The sequence below is a fragment of the Somniosus microcephalus genome, chromosome 14 (genome assembly GCF_052327205.1).
Source record: "Somniosus microcephalus isolate GS21.2 chromosome 14, FLI_Smic_1.0, whole genome shotgun sequence".
NCBI lineage: Eukaryota > Metazoa > Chordata > Chondrichthyes > Squaliformes > Somniosidae > Somniosus > Somniosus microcephalus.
This window is the reverse complement of record NC_141000.1, coordinates 96,097,922-96,114,933: the sequence shown is the minus strand read 5'-3', so window position 1 is coordinate 96,114,933 and position 17,012 is coordinate 96,097,922. Positions and strand designations below refer to the sequence as shown.

Here is a 17,012-nt window from a genome sequence, read left to right as displayed (position 1 = left end):
TTGTCTTGAGCTCCTATGTTTGTAACTGTTTACATGTGTGATTCTAGTAAAGTACTTTTATTTAAGACTGCATACCTGCTTCTCGCTTCAGGAAAAAGCCAGGAGGATTGGGAAAATACGGACAGATCAAATCCCTTCTCCTACCCCTTCTGTCTTCCAAACCCTGCTTCCCGCTTGTCTCTCTTGGGAGGGACAACAGTACAACCTCCAGGCGTTTGTTGACTCCGGGGCCGCTGGCTGTTTTATCGATGCCACCCTTGTGCGCAGCCTGAAAATTCCTTTCTCCCGCCTTGACAAGCCTTTACAAGTCACCGCCCTCGACGGCAGGCCCCTTGGTTCTGGGCGTATTCATCATATCACCGGAGTATTACATGTCCAAGTAGGGGAGAGACATCAAGAGTTGCTGCAGTTTCACCTTATCGATTCACCTGAGCTCCCTCTCGTTCTTGGACATCCGTGGCTCTCTCTTCACAACCCTCACATTGACTGGACTACCGGGACTATGCTGGAGTGGGGTCCTTCATGTCTAACCAACTGTCTTAAGGTCTTCCCTAGTCCGCCCCGTCCTTCCTCTCCCGAGCCAGCTGATCAGCTGGATCTTGCTCATGTGCCCCCTGAATATTCGGACCTCCATGCTGTGTTTAGTAAGAAGCGGTCCACTACACTCCCCCCACACCGGCCCTACGACTGCACCATTGATCTCCTGCCTGGCACTAGCCCCCCTCGGGGTCAGCTCTACTCTCTCTCTGGCCCAGAGAATGTTTCGATGGAAGAATACATCAAGGAAGCCCTCGCTGCAGGTTTCATTCGCCCTTCCACCTCCTCAGCGGGTGCTGGCTTCTTTTTTGTAAAGAAGAAGGATGGTGGTCTCGGGCCTTGCATAAACGATCGGGGGCTTAACAAAATTACCATTAAGAACCGCTATCCTCTCCCTTTGATGTCTTCAGCGTTTGAGCAGCTGCAGGGAGCTACCATCTTCTCCAAACTTGACCTCCGCAACGCGTACAACCTGGTCCGCATTAGGGAGGGGGATGAATGGAAGACTGCCTTTATCACCCCTAGCGGTCACTGGGAATACCTCGTCATGCCCTTTGGTCTCACTAACGCTCCTGCTGTCTTCCAAGCTCTGGTCAATTACGTGCTCCGGGACCTGCTGAACCAGTTTGTGTTTGTTTATTTGGATGACATTCTCATCTTCTCAAAGTCCCCCCAGCAGCATGTCCAACACGTCAGACAGGTTCTGCAGAGGCTTTTGGAGAACCGTCTCTTTGTCAAACCCGAGAAATGTGAATTCCACATCTCTAAGGTCACCTTCCTGGGCTACGTCATCTCCTGTGGAAGTGTCCAGATGGATCCTAGCAAGGTTCAAGCCATCTTGAACTGGCCGCGTCCCACGTCGGTTAAGCAGGTTCAGCGGTTCCTGGGATTCGCCAACTTTTACAGACGCTTCATCCACAACTTTGGCTCCATTGCCGCCTCCCTCTCCGCATTGACCAAGGGCTCGTCTCTGCGGTTCAGTTGGTCTTCTGAAGCGGAACGGGCCTTCCAGGAGCTCAAACAACGTTTCACCTCTGCTCCCATCCTCGTACACCCGGACCCCACACTGCCCTTTATCGTAGAGGTGGATGCCTCGGATATTGGAGTCGGGGCTGTCCTGTCCCAGCGCTCCCCTAAGGACCAAAAGCTACATCCCTGTGCCTTCTTTTCCCGTCGTCTGAAGCCAGCAGAGAGTAACTACGATGTCGGCAACAGGGAGCTCTTGGCAGTTAAGTTGGCCTTGGAGCAGTGGAGACACTGGTTGGAGGGAGCAGAGCATTCTTTTGTCGTCTGGACCGACCATAAAAATCTGACATATATCCAGGACGCCAAGCGCCTCAACCCTCGGCAGGCCAGGTGGGCTCTCTTCTTTAACCGGTTCAACTTTCTCCTGTCGTACCGCCCAGGGTCTAAGAACCTCAAACCGGGTGCCCTTTCTTGCCAGTTTGACCCCTCGGAAAAGGACCGGACCCCGGAACCTATCATCCCCAGTTCCTGCATCGTTGCTCCTGTCGCATGGGAGATTGAGACAGTGGTGCAAGAGGCCCAACGTCAGGAGGCTGACCCTGGAGGAGGCCCTCCTAATAGCCTTTATATCCCCAGTCAGGTGCGCGCCCAGGTCCTTCAATGGGGGCACTCTTCTCGACTGACTGGTCATCCTGGGATCCGTCGGACTCTCGAGTTCCTTAAGAGGAGGTTCTGGTGGCCCTCTATTGAAGCCGACACCCGGGCCTTTGTCTCCGCTTGTCCCGTCTGTGCCCAGACCAAGACATCCCAACAACTCCCGCTTGGTCTCCTGCATCCCTTGCCCATCCCTGGTCTCGTATCGCCCTGGATTTCATCACCGGGCTACCTCCATTTGAGGGATTCACTACCATCCTAGTTGTGGTTGATCGCTTTTCCAAGGCTGCTCACTTCGTCCCTCTTGTCAAGCTTCCCTCTGCCAGAGAGACTGCCCAGCTGGTTGTCCAACATGTCTTCCGCCTCCATGGCTTGCCCCTGGATGTCGTCTCTGACCGTGGTCCCCAGTTCTCATCCAGGTTGTGGAAGGCTTTTTGTTCCCTTCTGGGCGCTTCCGTCAGTCTCTCCTCTGGGTTCCACCCACAGTCGAACGGCCAGACTGAGAGAACCAACCAAGATCTGGAAAGGGTGCTAAGAAGCTTTGTGTCCTCCAATCCTTCCACCTGGAGCAAGTATCTGGTCTGGGCAGAGTACGTGCACAATACCCTTCAGAGCTCCTCCACGGGCCTCTCACCTTTCGAATGTCAATATGGCTTCCAACCGCCACTCTTCCCTGAACAGGAGAGGGAGGTAGGAGTCCCGGCTGCCCAGGGGTTCGTCCAACGCTGCCGCCGTACCTGGAGAAGGGTCTGATCCGCCTTGCAGCTCGCTTCTTCTCGGCAGAAAGTGCAGTCTGACCGACACCGCCGCCCAGCTCCTCGGTTCCGGACCGGACAGAAGGTCTGGCTGTCTACCTGGAATCTTCCGCTCCATGTGGAGTCCCACAAGTTGGCTCCCCGGTTCATCGGACCGTTTATGATCTTGGAAAAAGTAAACCCTGTGGCCTACCGGCTCCTCTTTCCTCGGTCGATGAAGAAACATCCCACGTTCCACGTCTCTCACCTCAAGCCGGTACTTACCAGTCCCTTGGTCCCTGCTTCCAGACCTCCACCCCCCCCCCGCCCCGCATGATTGACGGTCAGCAAGCCTACACTGTCCGTCGCCTCCTTGATAGTCGCCAGGTTAGGAGAAGCATTCAATACCTGGTCGACTGGGAGGGTTATGGTCCTGAAGAGTGTTCCTGGGTTCCGGCCCGGGACATTTTGGATCCTGAACTGATCAGGGATTTTCGCCGTCGCCACCCTGATTGTCCAGGAGGAACGTCAGGAGCCATTCCTAGGGGAGGGGGTCCTGTGAGGGTGCTGGTTAGTTCCCTCAGTAACCCCTAGATGGCACCTTCGTTTGTTTGTTTCCTTTTGCTAATTGTTACTTGTTTACTTAACTGCCTTTTATCAGGTTCATTGGTTTCACCTGGTTTTGCTTGTATTTAAGTTCTGTGGTTTCTTCCCTCTGTGCTCAGTCTTGACAAGCCGTTGGCCTAGTGGTAGCTTGTCTTGAGCTCCTATGTTTGTAACTGTTTACCTGTGTGATTCTAGTAAAGTACTTTTATTTAAGACTGCATACCTGCTTCTTGCCTCGTCTGTCTGCACTTGGGTCCAGAACCAGCCTCGCCCTGACAAGTGATGGAAGATGTCATCGACAGTGCTATCAAGCGGCACTTACTCACCAATAACCTGCTCACTGATGCCCAGTTTGGGTTCCGCCAAGACCACTCGGCTCCCAACCTCATTACAGCCTTGGTCCAAACATGGACAAAGGAACTGAATTCCAGAGGTGAGGTGAGAGTGACTGCCCTTGACATCAAGGCAGCAGTTAACCAAGTGTGGTATCAAGGAGCTCTAGTAAAACTGAAGTCAATGGGAATCAGGGGGAAAACATTCCACTGGCTGGAACCATACCTAGCACAAAGGAAGATGGTTGTGGTGATTGAAGATCAATCATCACAGCCCCAGGACATCACTGCAGGAGTTCCTCAGGGCAGTGTCCTAGGCCCAACCATCTTCAGCTGCTTCATCAATGACCTTCCCTCCAACATAAGGTCAGAAATGGGGATGTCCGCTGATGACTGCACAGTGTTCAGCGCTATTCACAACTCCTCAGATAATAAAGCAGTCCATGCCTGCATGCAACAAGACCTGGACGACGTTCAGGCTTGAGCTGATAAGTGGCAGGTAACATTCGCGCCACACAAGTGCCAGGCAATGACTATCTCCAACAAGCGAGAGTCTAACCACCTCCTCTTGACTTTCAACGGCATTAACATCACCGAATCCCCCACCATCAACATCCTGGGGGGGTCACCATTGACCAGAAACTTAACTGGACCAGCCACATAAATACTGTGGCAACAAGAGCAGGTCAGAGGCTAGGTATTCTGCGGCGAGTGTTTCACCTCCTGACTCCCCAAAGCCTTTCCACCATCTACAAGGCACAAGTAAGGAGTGTGATGGAATACTCTCCACTTGCCTGGATGAGTGCAGCTGCAACAGCCCTCAAAAAGCTCAACAGCATCCAGGACAAAGCACCCCGTATGATTGGCACCCCATCCACCACCTTAAACATTCACTCCCTCCACCACCAGTGTACTGTGGCTGCAGTGTGTACCATCTACAAGATGCACTGCAGCAACTCGTCAATGCTTCTTTGGCAGCACCTCCCAAACCCGGGACCTCTTCCACCTAGAAGGACAAGGGCAGCAGGCGCATGGGAACACCACCACCTCCAAGTTCCCCTTCAAGTCACACACCATCCTGACTTAGAAGTATATCGCCGATCCTTCATCGTCGCTGGGTCAAAATCCTGGAACTCCCTACCTAACAGCACTGTGGGAGTACCTTCACCACACGGACTGCAGCGGTTCAAGGCGGCGGCTCACCAGCACCTTCTCAAGGGCAATTAAGGATGGGCAATAAATGCTGGCCTTGCCAGCGACGCCCAGATCACATAAGCAAATAAAAAAAACTTACCAACCCCACTTGTCTCTCCACCCACACTGCCACCCAACCACCATGCATGCCCGATGCCAAAGCTTTGTTTCACTGGTATATTCCATAATCGATCTGCCGCACCTCTCTTAAATGCACCTTTTTCCTAGTTTTTAATCTAATTCCATCTTTCCTTCCGCCTTCTACCCTGAATTCCAATGGATATTCCTTTAAGTAGGGCTCATTTTATATGAACCGTCAATTACTGTGCCCGCTGCCCTGTGCAGCTCCTCTCTGGTTACTTTCAACAATGTCTTATAGATGCCCTCTGACACTAATGATAGGAAGTAAGAGGGAAGACGATTAACACTGGGCCAATGACCCATTTACATCACTCCAGGATTACCTGGGCCTTCCCAAAAGGGCGGATCTGGGCCTGGACCTCGGCCTGCAAGCGTTCCCATGGAAACGAGGCTGCAGGGTGGAATTCCTGGCTCATCAGTCCCATAAACCTTTTCTTGTTTTACTTGCTGTGACTATTCCTGTTCAAACTGAAGGGAAATCTCATTGTTAAATCAGTTAAATTTTGGGGAAGTTCTCAACTAAGGATTCCTTCTCTCGTTTACTCACCAGCCTTAAGTCACTCTTTGTCTCCTCATTGACTTTCCCCGCATATTGTGAAGAATTATCTCTTTGGTTATAGCTTGATGAATTTAAGAATTGAATTCTTTAAAAAAATCAGTTTTTGATCGCCACAGATCCGGATCAATTTATAAACTGATGAGTTTCAAAACTGAGTTGCGTTAACAAACAATTTTGACCTCCACAGATTTTGAAGACTTTGGTAAGCTTTAAACAAACTTGCCCCTTACTTGTTGAGAGCTCTTCAGCTTCTGCACTTGTGAAACCCACCTCCCTCTGTGTTGTCATGGTTTTTACTGTGATGTCATGTGACATAACCTCCTCAGTTATAATGGGGAGGGGTGATGCAGGCCCTCAGTTGAGAGTCCATATAAGGACTGCAAGCTGTTTAAGGCTGGCTGGGGTTAAGCACAGAACTGAAATATATTGGAGCAATTTAAATCTAAGCTGCCCGTTGGAATACTGATGGGATCTGCTGCGACGCTGGGTTCACACCCCGCCTGATGTCACTCTAGATTGAAGTCATCATGTGGAGCATAAAACACCGACATAGACTTGCTGGGCTGAATGGTCTGTTTCTGTGCTGTAAATTCTATGTAATTCGGTGTAAATGTTGATGCATTTCCCCACATCCTGGACTCTGGAGTGGCCCACTTTGTGAAACTGATGAAGTGGAGAAGGGAATGGGGAGCTGTTAGCGTAAAGCTGGCTGAAGAGGCATTAAGCTGATTGCCCACAGTCTGCTATGTCAGCTCTTTTCGATAATTACCATAAGATTCTGCCATCTTTGGGTTTGTGACAGTAGCTGGTGCGATGCGGAATGCGAGAAAGTTGGCTGCAGCTGAAATTTAAAGGGATGCACCTCCTTAATAGCAGGTGATCTTTATGGGAAGAGGGGGAAGTTTTAACCTCACCCTCCCATCGGGACACTGATGCAATCTGATTGGCTACCAGAGGTTGTGGTGCTGAGTGGGGAAGAGATTGATGGTGAGTGGGGGCTGAGGTTGCCGGTGAGTGGGGAATGGGTTATGGTGAGAGGGGATGCGGTTATGGTGAGTGGTGAAGGGGTTGTGCTAAGTCGGGAAGGGGCGGTGCTGAGGAGGGAAGGCGTGGTTTGAGTGGTGAAGGGGTTATAGTGAGTGGGAAAGGGGTTGTGTTGAGTGGGGAAGGGATTGTGGTGGAGATTGTATGGTGAAAACTCGATGAAGTGTTGAAAAGTCTCAGAACTAAAAGGTTCTGTGGTGGAGTGGGGTTTTCAAACTTTGGTGAGTGGGGTGCATGGGCAAGGCTAATACACTGAGCTTTGAGTAAGGAAGAGAGAGACTTAGATCAGTTACGAAGAAGAGAATGGCGAGGGAAAAGTTAGTAGGTCAGGAAATTGAAATGAAACTCACCATATTCCAGATCCCATCGGACTGGCCATCTCCTGGTTCTGGTTTGCCTCCTGCCCTCGACTGCCATTGGCCATCCAGAACGGAAAATGCAGCCTCAAGGCTTAGTGCAGACAATTTAGGCAGCGTCGGCTTAGGATGGGGCTCTGAGCCAATCACGGACCCCGAGTAGATCCAGTAATAGGACAGTTATGAAATTGGAATGGCTGATTCCTAATCATTTACTCAACTATTTTGATATTATGTATTAGGAAGGAACATCGGAACAGGAGTAGGCCATTCAGCCCCTCGAGCCTGTTCCACCATTCAATTACATCATGGCTGACCTATCTCTCAACTCAACCAATCCTCTTTGTTCCGTAACCTTTAATACCCCTGCCCAACAAAAATCTATCAATCTCAGTTTTGATATTTTCAATTGACCCGCAGCCTCAACAGTTTTTTGGGTGAGAGAGTTCCATATTTCCAGTACCCTTTTTGTGAAAAAGTGCTTCTTACCCTGTTGCGCACCCATCCCAAGTGCTTGCCAGCTTGCCCGCCTGTCTGTGCAGAGTTGTTTTCTGCCCGACCGACTCGCCCACCCATCGATGCACAGAAGCCACGCACTTACCAACCCCACTAGCCTTTCCTCCCACACTGCCTCCCAACCTCCCTGCATGCCCGACCCCAGAGATTAGTTCCACTGGTATATGTGAGGCCTCACCAGGGGCTGGGGTCTTCCAAAATAGATCCACCGCACCTCTCATAAATGCTGCTTATCCCTAGTTTTTAATCTAATTCCATCTTTCCTTCTGCCTTCTACCCTGAATTCCAATGGATATTCCTTTAAGTAGGGCTCATTTTATATGAACCTTCAATTACTGTGCCCGCTGCCCTGTGCAGCTCCTCTCTGGTTACTTTCAACAATGTCTTATTGTTAGATGCCCTCTGACACTAATGATAGGAAGTAAGAGGGGAGACGATTAACACTGGGCCAATGACCCATTTACATCACTCCAGGATTACCTGGGCCTTCCTCAAATGGGCGGATCTGGGCCTGGACTTCAGCCCGCAAGCGTTCCCAGGGAAACGAGGCAGCAGGGAGGCATTCCTGGCTCATCAGTCCCATAACGCTTTCCTTGTTTTACTTGCTGTGACTATTCCTGTTCAAACTGAAGGGAAATCTCTGTTAAACCATTTAAATTCTTGTGGTAATTCTCAACTAAGGATTCCTTCTCTCGCTTACTCACACTTTGTCTCCTCATTGATTTTCCTGCATATTGTGAAGAATTATCTTTTTGGTTATAATTTGATGAATTTAAGGTTGAAATCTGTAAAAAAAAAAAGTTTTTGATCACCGCAGATTCGGATCAATTTACCAGCTGATGAGTTTCAAAACTGAGTTGCGTTAACAAAAAATGTTGATCTCCACAGATTTTGGTAAGCTTTAAACAAACTTGCCCCTTACTTCTTGAGAGCTTTTCAGCATCTGCACTTCATCTACTGGTGAAACCCACCTCCCTCTGTGTTGCCATGGTTTTTACTGTGACGTCATGTGACATAATGGGGAGGGTGATGCAGGCCCTCAGTTGAGAGCCCATATAAGGACTGCAAACTGTTTGAGGCTGGCTGGGGTTAAGCACAGAACTGAGATACATTGGGGCAATTTAAATCTAAGCTGCCCGTCTGAATACTGATGGGATATGCTGCAACACTGGTTTCACACCCCGCCTGATGTCACTCTAGATTGAAGCCATCATGTGGCGCGTGGAAGAGATGGATGGTGAGTGGGGGATGAGGTTTCCCGTGAGTGGGGAATGGGTTACGGTGAATAGGGAAGGGGTTTGTCTCGAGTGGGAAGGGGTTGTGGTGAGTGGGAAAGGGGTAGTGGTGAGTGGGGAAGGGGCTGTGTTGAGTGTGAAAAGGGTTGTGGTGAGTGGGGAGGGCATTGTGGTGGTGAGTGTGTGGTGAAAACTCGAAGCGTTGCAAGGTCTCAGAACCAAAAGGTTACGTGGTGGTGTGGGGTGCATGGACAAGATTACTGTGATGAACTTTCAGTAAGGAAAAGAGAGACTTAGAGCAGTTACGAAGAGGAGAATGGTGCGGGAAATGGGAGTAGGTCAGGAAATTGAAATTAAACTCATCACATGCCAGATCCCATCGGACTGGCTATCTCCCAGTTCCGGTTTGCTTCGTTCCCTCAACTGCCACTGGCCATCCAGATCGGAAAATGTACCCTCAATGTTTACTGCAGGAAATTTAGGCATTGTCGGCTTTAGCACTGAGAAATTGGATGGGGATCCGAGTCAATCACGGACCCTGAGTAGATCCAGTAATGTAATGGTTATGAAATGGCTGATCCCTGATCATTTACTCAACTATTTTTATATTATGTATTAGGAAGGAACAGGAGTAGGCCATTCAGCCCCTTGAGCTTGTTCCACTATTCAATTAGATCATGGCTGACCTGTTTCTTAACTCGATCAACTCTCTTTGTTCCGTAACCCTTAATACCCTTGCCCAACAAAAATCTAACAATCTTAATTTTGAAATTTTCACTTTCCGTATCCTGGACTCTGGAGTGGTCCATTTTGTGAAACTGATGAGCGGAGGAGGGAATGGTGAGCTTGGTGGTGAGTGGGGAAGGGGTTGTGGTGAGTGGGGGAGGGGTTGTGGTGAGTGGGGGAGGGGTTGTAGTGAGTGGGGGAGGGGTTGTAGGGAGTGGGGGAGGGGTTGTAGGGAGTGAGGAATGAGGTTGTGTTGAACAGGGAAGGAATTGTGGTCATAGAGTTATACAGCACCGAAAGAGGCCCTTCGGCCCATCATGTCCACGCATAGTGGTTAGCACTGTTGCCTCACAGCGCCAGGGACCCGGGTTCGAATCCGGCCTTGGGTAACTGTCTGTGTGGAGTTTGCACATTCTCCCCGTGTTTGCGTGGGTTTCCTCCGGGTGCTCCGGTTTCCTCCCACAGTCCAAAGATGTGCGGGTTAGGTTGATTGGCTATGATAAATTGACCCTTAGTGTTAGGGGGATTAAATACGTGGGGTTACGGGGATAGGGTGGGATATGTGTTGGTGTAGGGGTTACGGGGATCGGGTGGGATATGTGTCGGTGCAGGCTCGACGGGCCGAAATGGCCTCTATCTGCACTGTGGGGTTTCTGTGATTCTGTGATTTCTGTGATATTCTAATTCCATTTTCCAGCACTTGGTCCGTAGCCTTGTATGTTATGGTGTTTCAAGTGTTCATCTAAATGCTTCTTGAATGTTGTGAGGGTTCCTGCCTCTACCACCCTTTCAGGCAGTGAGTTCCAAATTCCAACCACCCTCTGGGTGAAAAAGTTTTTCCTCAAATCCCCTCTAAACCTCCGGCCACTTACCTTGAAACTATGCCCCCTGGTTATTGACCCCTCTACTAAGGGGAAAAGTTCCTTTCTATCTACCCTATCTATGCCCCTCATAATTTTGTACACCTCAATCAGGTCCCCCCTCAGCCTTCTCTGCTCTAAGGAAGTGGGGGTGAGTGGGGAAGGGTTTGTAATGAATGGGGTAAGGGGTAGTGCGATGGGGTCTACATAATTTGGTGAGTGGGGAGCATGGATAAACCAATGGGATGAGCTTTGAGTAAGGAAGAGAGACTTAGAGCAGATATGAAGAAGAGAATTGCAAGGAATAGGTATGGGAGTCAGGAAATTGAAATGAAACTCATCGCATCCGAGATTCTGCCGGACTGGCCATCTCCCGTTCGGGTTTGCCTTGTGCCCTCCACTGCCGCTCAGCGTCCCAGAATGGAAGATGTACCCTCAGGGTTCAGCGGCGACTTTAAGTCCGTGCAACTGGATGGGGCTCCGAGCCAGTCACAGATCCCGAGTGGTTCCAGTAATAGGACAGTTACGAAATGGGAATGGCTGATCCCTGATCATTTAGACAACTATTTTTATATTACGTATTAGGAAGGAACATAGGAACAGGAGTAGGCCATTCAGCCCCTCGAGCCTGTCCCACCATTCAATTACATCATGGGCTGACCTGTTTCTCAACTTGATCAACCCTCTTTTGTTTTGAAACCCTTGCCCAACTAAAATCTATCAATCTGAGTGTTGAAATTTTCAATTGACCCCAGCTTCAGCAGCTTTTTGGGGGAAGAGAGTTCCAAATTTCCACTCCCCATAGTGTGAAAAAGTGCTTCCTGACATCACCCCTGAACGGCCTAGTTCTAATTTTAAGGTTATGCCCCCTTGTTCTGGCCTCCCCCCACCAGAGGAAATAGTTTCTCTCTCTCTACCCTATCAAATCCTTTCATCAACTTAAACACCTCAAATAGGTCACCCCTTAATCTTCCATACTCGATGGAAACATTGTAACCTTTCCATGATTGTACGTGCGCAGATTTGACACCAGAATAAGTAGGTGGTGTTCAGTAGCATCATCTAGTCATATGTAGGGCTCCCAAACCAAACCCTTTGCACAGGGCCCCCACCAGGCTCCGGTTTGAGGAGTCTGAATAATTCAGGACAAAGCTGCCAATGCTTGACAGTGAATGTTTTTTGTGATAATTGCTTCGTTCCTGTCAAGCACTAAGGGGCCTACATTCTGTGCTGTGGTTTGCTTTTGAACATCAGACGTCGATTAAATGACCACAACCGCTGCCTGTTGCGAAGCTCTGAGATTGACGGTAATCGAGGGAGTTGAAGTTCTGACCATAATGCACCTTTGCAAAGGCAGCATGTTTCATTTCAGAGCCAGTCTTGTACCAGTGGAGAGTTTGTGAAACAGTAATGACAGATCTGCAATAACATCCCAACAGCAATCAGCCTCGGTTCAGTGGTCGCACTCTGGTCTCCGTGTCAGAAGATTGTGGGTTCAAGTACCACTCCAGAGACTGGAGCACATAGTCCAGGCTGACGCTTCAGTGCAGTGCCGAGGGAGTGCTGCATTGTCAGAGGTGCCGTCTTTTGAATGAGACATTAAACCAAGGTCCTCGCAGGTGGGTGTAAATGATCCCATGGCACTATTCGAGAATCCAGAACAAGAGGGGCATAATCTTAAAATTAGAGCTAGGTCATTTAGGAGTAAATATAGGGAGCACTTTGTACACAACGTGTAGTGGAAATATGGAACTTGTTCTCTCAAAAGACTGTGTATGCTGGGTCAACTGAAATGTTCAAGACTGAGAGCAATAAATGTTCCTCAGGAAAGGATGTCAAAGGATATGGAGTAAAGTCAGGTAAATGACACTGAGGTACAGATCAGCCAGGATCTAATTTAATGATGGACCAGGCTCACAGGCTGAATGGCCTATTCCTGTTCCTAAATTCTTATGTAACTATTAGTGGCTCTCACATGGCGTTACACATGGGGATTCAAAACAAAGAGCAATTTTTACGTCAAGCAGGGTTAGATAGTAGCGGGGAAGAGGAAAGGTGGCGGAGGGTAGGGAAGGGCAGTAGTGGAATGGGGAGAGTCAAAAGAATGTCACCTGGGTGGATGGGGAGGGGCGTGCCAGTCAGGGGGAGGAGGGATAGAGGAGCGGCAGCATAAACTAGGAAGGAGAAGGAAGACAAAAGCAAATTACTGCGGATGCTGGAAATCAGAAATAAAAACAGAAAATGCTGGAAATACTCAGCAGGTCAGGCAAAATCTGTGGCGAGAGAAGCAGAGTTAACGTTTCAGGTCGATGACCTTTCGTCAGCATAAACTAGGACGGAGCAGGAAGAAGTGTGACCCTGCATCTGTGACAACTGTAGAAACAATTAACAATGAGCTTTAACAGGAGAACCAGCATATATCTACATAGGATTAACGACACAGAAACAGGTCACAAATACAATAGCAAAATACTACGGATGCTGGAAATCTGAAATATAAACAGGAAATGCTGGAAATACTCAGCAGGTCAGGCAGCATCTGTAGAGAGAGAAATAAAGTTAACGTTTCAGGTTGCTGACCCTTCGTCAGACCTGGAAAAAGTTGGAGATGTAACAGGTTTTTAAGCAAGTGTAGGTGCAGGAAGAGGGGGGAGGGGAGGAAAGAACAAAAGGGAAGGTCTGTGATAGGATGGAAGGCAGAAGAGATAAAGAGACAAAAGGGATGATGGTGCAAGGCAAATGGAGATGGTAATGGGACAAGTTAAGAAACCAAAGATGACTCTAGATGAAGTGTAAATGGCAATGGCAGGATGATCAACAGCTGCCATGTGAGAGAGAGAGAGAAACAGGCCATTTGGCCCAACCAGTCCATGCTGGCGTTTATGCTCCACTCAAACCTCCTCCCGTCTTTCCTCATCTAACTCTATCAGCATAGCCCTCTATTCCCCTCTCCCTCATATGCTTGTCCAGCCTCCCTTTAAATGCATCTATACTATTCGCTTCAACCACTCCCTGTGGTAGCGAGTTCCACATTCTCACCATTCTTTGGGTAAAGAAGTTTCTTCTGAATTCCCTATTGGATTTCTTGGTGGCTATCTGCAATTTTCCACAAGAAATATGGAAAAAAATTCCTTGCTATTACTCACACATGTTGTCTTCTTCTTCTTAGGCAGTCCCTCGGAACTGAGGATGACTTGCTTCCACATTAAAAATGAGTTCACAGGTGACTGATGAGTCCAATGTGGGGCCTACAGTCTCTGTCACAGGTGGGGCAGACGGTGGTTGAAGGGGCGGGTGGGTGGGGTGCTTGGGTTGATGTGCGCTCCTTGCGCTTGGCTTCTGCTTGCTCCCAGTGAAGAGACTCAAGGTGTTTGGCGCCTTCCCGGATGCTTCTCCTCCATTTTGTGCGATCTTGGGCCAGGAATTCCTAGGTGTCGGTGAGGCTTTGAGGGTGTCCTTGAAGCGTTTCCTCTGCCCACCTGGGGCTCTCTTGCCGCGCCGGAGCTCCGAGTAGAGCGCTTGTTTTGGGAATCTCGTATCGGGCATGCGGACAATGTGACCCGTCCATCGGAGCTGATCGAGCGTGGTCAAAGCTTCGATGCTGGGGATGTTGGCCTGAGCGAGAACACTGACGTTGGTGCACCTATCCTGCCAATGGATTTGCAGGATCTTGCGGAGGCAGCGTTGGTGGTACCTCTCCAGTGCTTTGAGGTGCCTGCTGTACATGGTCCATGTCTCAGGGCGGGTATCACTGCTGCTCAGTAGACCATGAGTTTAGTGCCGGGTTTGAGGTCCTGGTCTTCAAACACTCTTTTCCTCAGGCGGCCAAAGGCTGCACTGGCACACTGAAGGCGGTGTTGGACTTCGTCATCGATGTCTGCCCTTGTTGACAGTAGGCTCCCGAGGTATGGAAAGTGGTCCACGTTGTCCAAGGCCTTGTCATGGATTTTGATAATCGGGGAGCAGTACTGTGTGACAGGGGCAGGTTGGTAGAGGACCTTTGTCTTACGGATGTTTAGTATAAGGCCTATGCTCTCGTACACTTCGGTGAAGGTTTTGACGATGGTTTGGAGTTCGACCGCCGAGTGAGCGCAGACGCAAGCGTCGTCTGCGTACTGTAATTCGACGACAGAGGATGGGACGACCTTGGATCGGGACTGGAGGTGACGGAGGTTGAACAGTTTCCCGTTTGTTCTGTAAATTAGCTCCACTCCAGTGGGGAGCTTACTGAGGGTAAGATGGAGCATTGCAGCAAGGAAGATCACGAAGCGCGTTGGTGCGATGACACAGCCTTGCTTGACCCCGGTCCGTACGTGAATTGGGTCTGCGGTGGAACCGTTGGTCAGGATCACGGCTGCATGTTGTCATGAAGCAGGTGGAGGATGGTGACAAACTTTTGAGGGCAGCCGAATTTGAGGAAGACACTCCATAATCCCTCACAGTTGAGTGTCGAAGGCCTTTGTGCGATCAAAGAAGGCCATGTACAGCAGTTGGTGCTGTTCCCTGCATTTCTCTTGTAATTGATGTGCGGTGAAGATTATGTCCATTGTGCCCCTTAGTAGGCGGAATCCGCATTGCGACTCTGGGAGGAGCTCTTCGGCCACTGGGAGAAGGCGATTGAGGAGGATTGTTGGATGACTTTCCCTATGGCAGACTGCAGGGAAACTCCTCTGTAATTACCGCAATCAGACTTGTCACCTTTCTTGAAGATGGTCACAATTACAGCGTCTCAGAGATCCCCTGGCATGCTCTCCTCCTTCCAGATAAGAGAAATGCAAACATGTTGTGTGCTCTTGCAGTGCAGCTCCATTGGCTAGGCCAGTGCTGGAGGTGTGTGCAGAGCGGGCTGAGGGTTTTGCCATGTGCACAGTCAGGGCAGAGCTCCCCCTGCTGGCTGCTCACTTCCTGCGTCCTCCCGTTCCCCTGGAAATTAGTAGTTTCATCTTTAGCGCAGCACTTTCAACTTTTATGGGAGGTGAGGGGGGTTCGAATACATTTTTTTTTAAATCAGTCGGTCGTAGGATGGTGTCAGCCAGACTCGGAGCCTTGCGGTTGACCTCTTTACACTTGCTCGCGATTTATAACGTTAGAGAGCTGGCCGGGTTCGTGCGGAATGTGCTCCCGGGTGGAGTGTGGGTGCCGCGCTGTCCGGAGAGAGGAGCGAACGGAGCGGCACTGAGGTACCGGGGGAGAGAAGGGGGACTGGGATTGAGGTACAGGGGGACTGGGATTGAGGTACCGGGGGAGAAGGAGGACTGGGATTGAGGTACCGGGGGGGAGAGAGAAGGGGGACTGGGATTGAGGTACCGGGGGGAGGGAGCGGGATTGAGGTACCGGGGGAGAGAGAAGGGGGATGGGGACTGCGACTGAGGTACCCGGAGGAGGGAGCGGAATCAGGACTGAGGTACCCGGGGGAGGGGAGGGTCTCACTCAGAGACCATCGGGGCAACAGGCCGAGAAACTACCTTTCTGTTTAACCCTTCTGTCCACTGTGTGTGTTGTGGCTCTTGAGTGTGCGCCTGGATCTGGCCTGGGGTGGGTTCAGGGAATACACTTCTATGTGTGTGACCCTCCCTTGGACCAGGGCGCGGTGATCCTGGTTAACCTACAACTACCAGTAGCCGCTCCGGGTATTTCAGTATTAAAAACAACACGTGCTGGCCTGGGAGGTGTCCCTTTTTGAACGGACCAATGGTTACTGGAATGAGGTGGAACAGACTGCCCACCCTAACGGAATGGGATAACTGTGAAGAGTAGTCCGCCCAGTCCAACTGTACAGCCAATCCCTCCCATGGCAGCAGAGAAGGAATCGTGACTGCTCTGGCTGGGTGTGCGTTTGTTATTAGTCTGGTATTGTAATCTTGCGTTGTAATAGACCTCAAAAGTTGCAGATGACATGAGAACAGCTGAATCCAAGTGTCGAGTTTCTTTCCACACTTGCAGTTGATTTTGTTCCACTATTACAATACTGGTAGAACTGGTTTAAAATAAATCAAAATTCAATTCCAGTTATTTTTGAATTTGTTGTATGCATGTTGTTGAAATACAAAAGCCTCTGGTGACTGTTTGAACCTTGTGTACGTGGTAGATATTAACCTGCCTAGAAAAGCGATGTCTCGCACACTGTTGGAAATTCCTTTTAAACCATCAATCTCTTATCAGGAAAGTGAGGTCCTATAGGTGCCCAGAAAATGTTGACATAAATCACAGAAAATAAAGTGGTATGTAATTTCTATGTAGAACAGCATAATCAAGATGGCTATCCTAGTGTCTGTTGGTAAAGATGTGTGTAACTGAGCAATGTTCCAGAAGGCCAGCAGGTTTGATTCTTGCTCAGGGACTCTTCGATCATCACTGCAGTTTCACTCCTAGCAGCTGCTGCCCTCTCCAAGCTAATTTCTTCCATGAGATCCAGCTCCTGATCTCTTGATTCCCTCTAAACATAACTCCTGACGACTTAACTATCCCACCGGCTGACAATGTTAATGGCTCTGTTTGCTCTGGCACCCTTTCAAAACTGTCATAATCCCTCTTCAAAAGCTTTCGGCTCAA

The 17,012-nt window shown here is 49.6% G+C and overlaps 1 protein-coding gene across 9 annotated transcripts in view; it reads left to right on the top strand.

The window, feature by feature from the left end:
• cmss1 (cms1 ribosomal small subunit homolog) overlaps positions 1-17,012 on the top strand; it is a 394,620-nt gene that overhangs the window by 34,572 nt on the left and 343,036 nt on the right. For 2 of the 9 annotated variants that reach the window (XM_086007006.1, XM_086007004.1), the window contains exon 1: positions 15,514-15,640. The exons of 1 other annotated variant lie outside the window; for it this stretch is intronic. The gene's annotated coding sequence lies outside the window, so the exon portion shown is untranslated. Of the gene's footprint in view, positions 1-8,787; positions 8,877-15,353; positions 15,436-15,513; positions 15,641-16,228; positions 16,291-17,012 lie in introns of those variants that run through there. 6 more of the 9 variants (XM_086006994.1, XM_086006995.1, XM_086007000.1 and 3 more) reach the window with 5 other exon arrangements.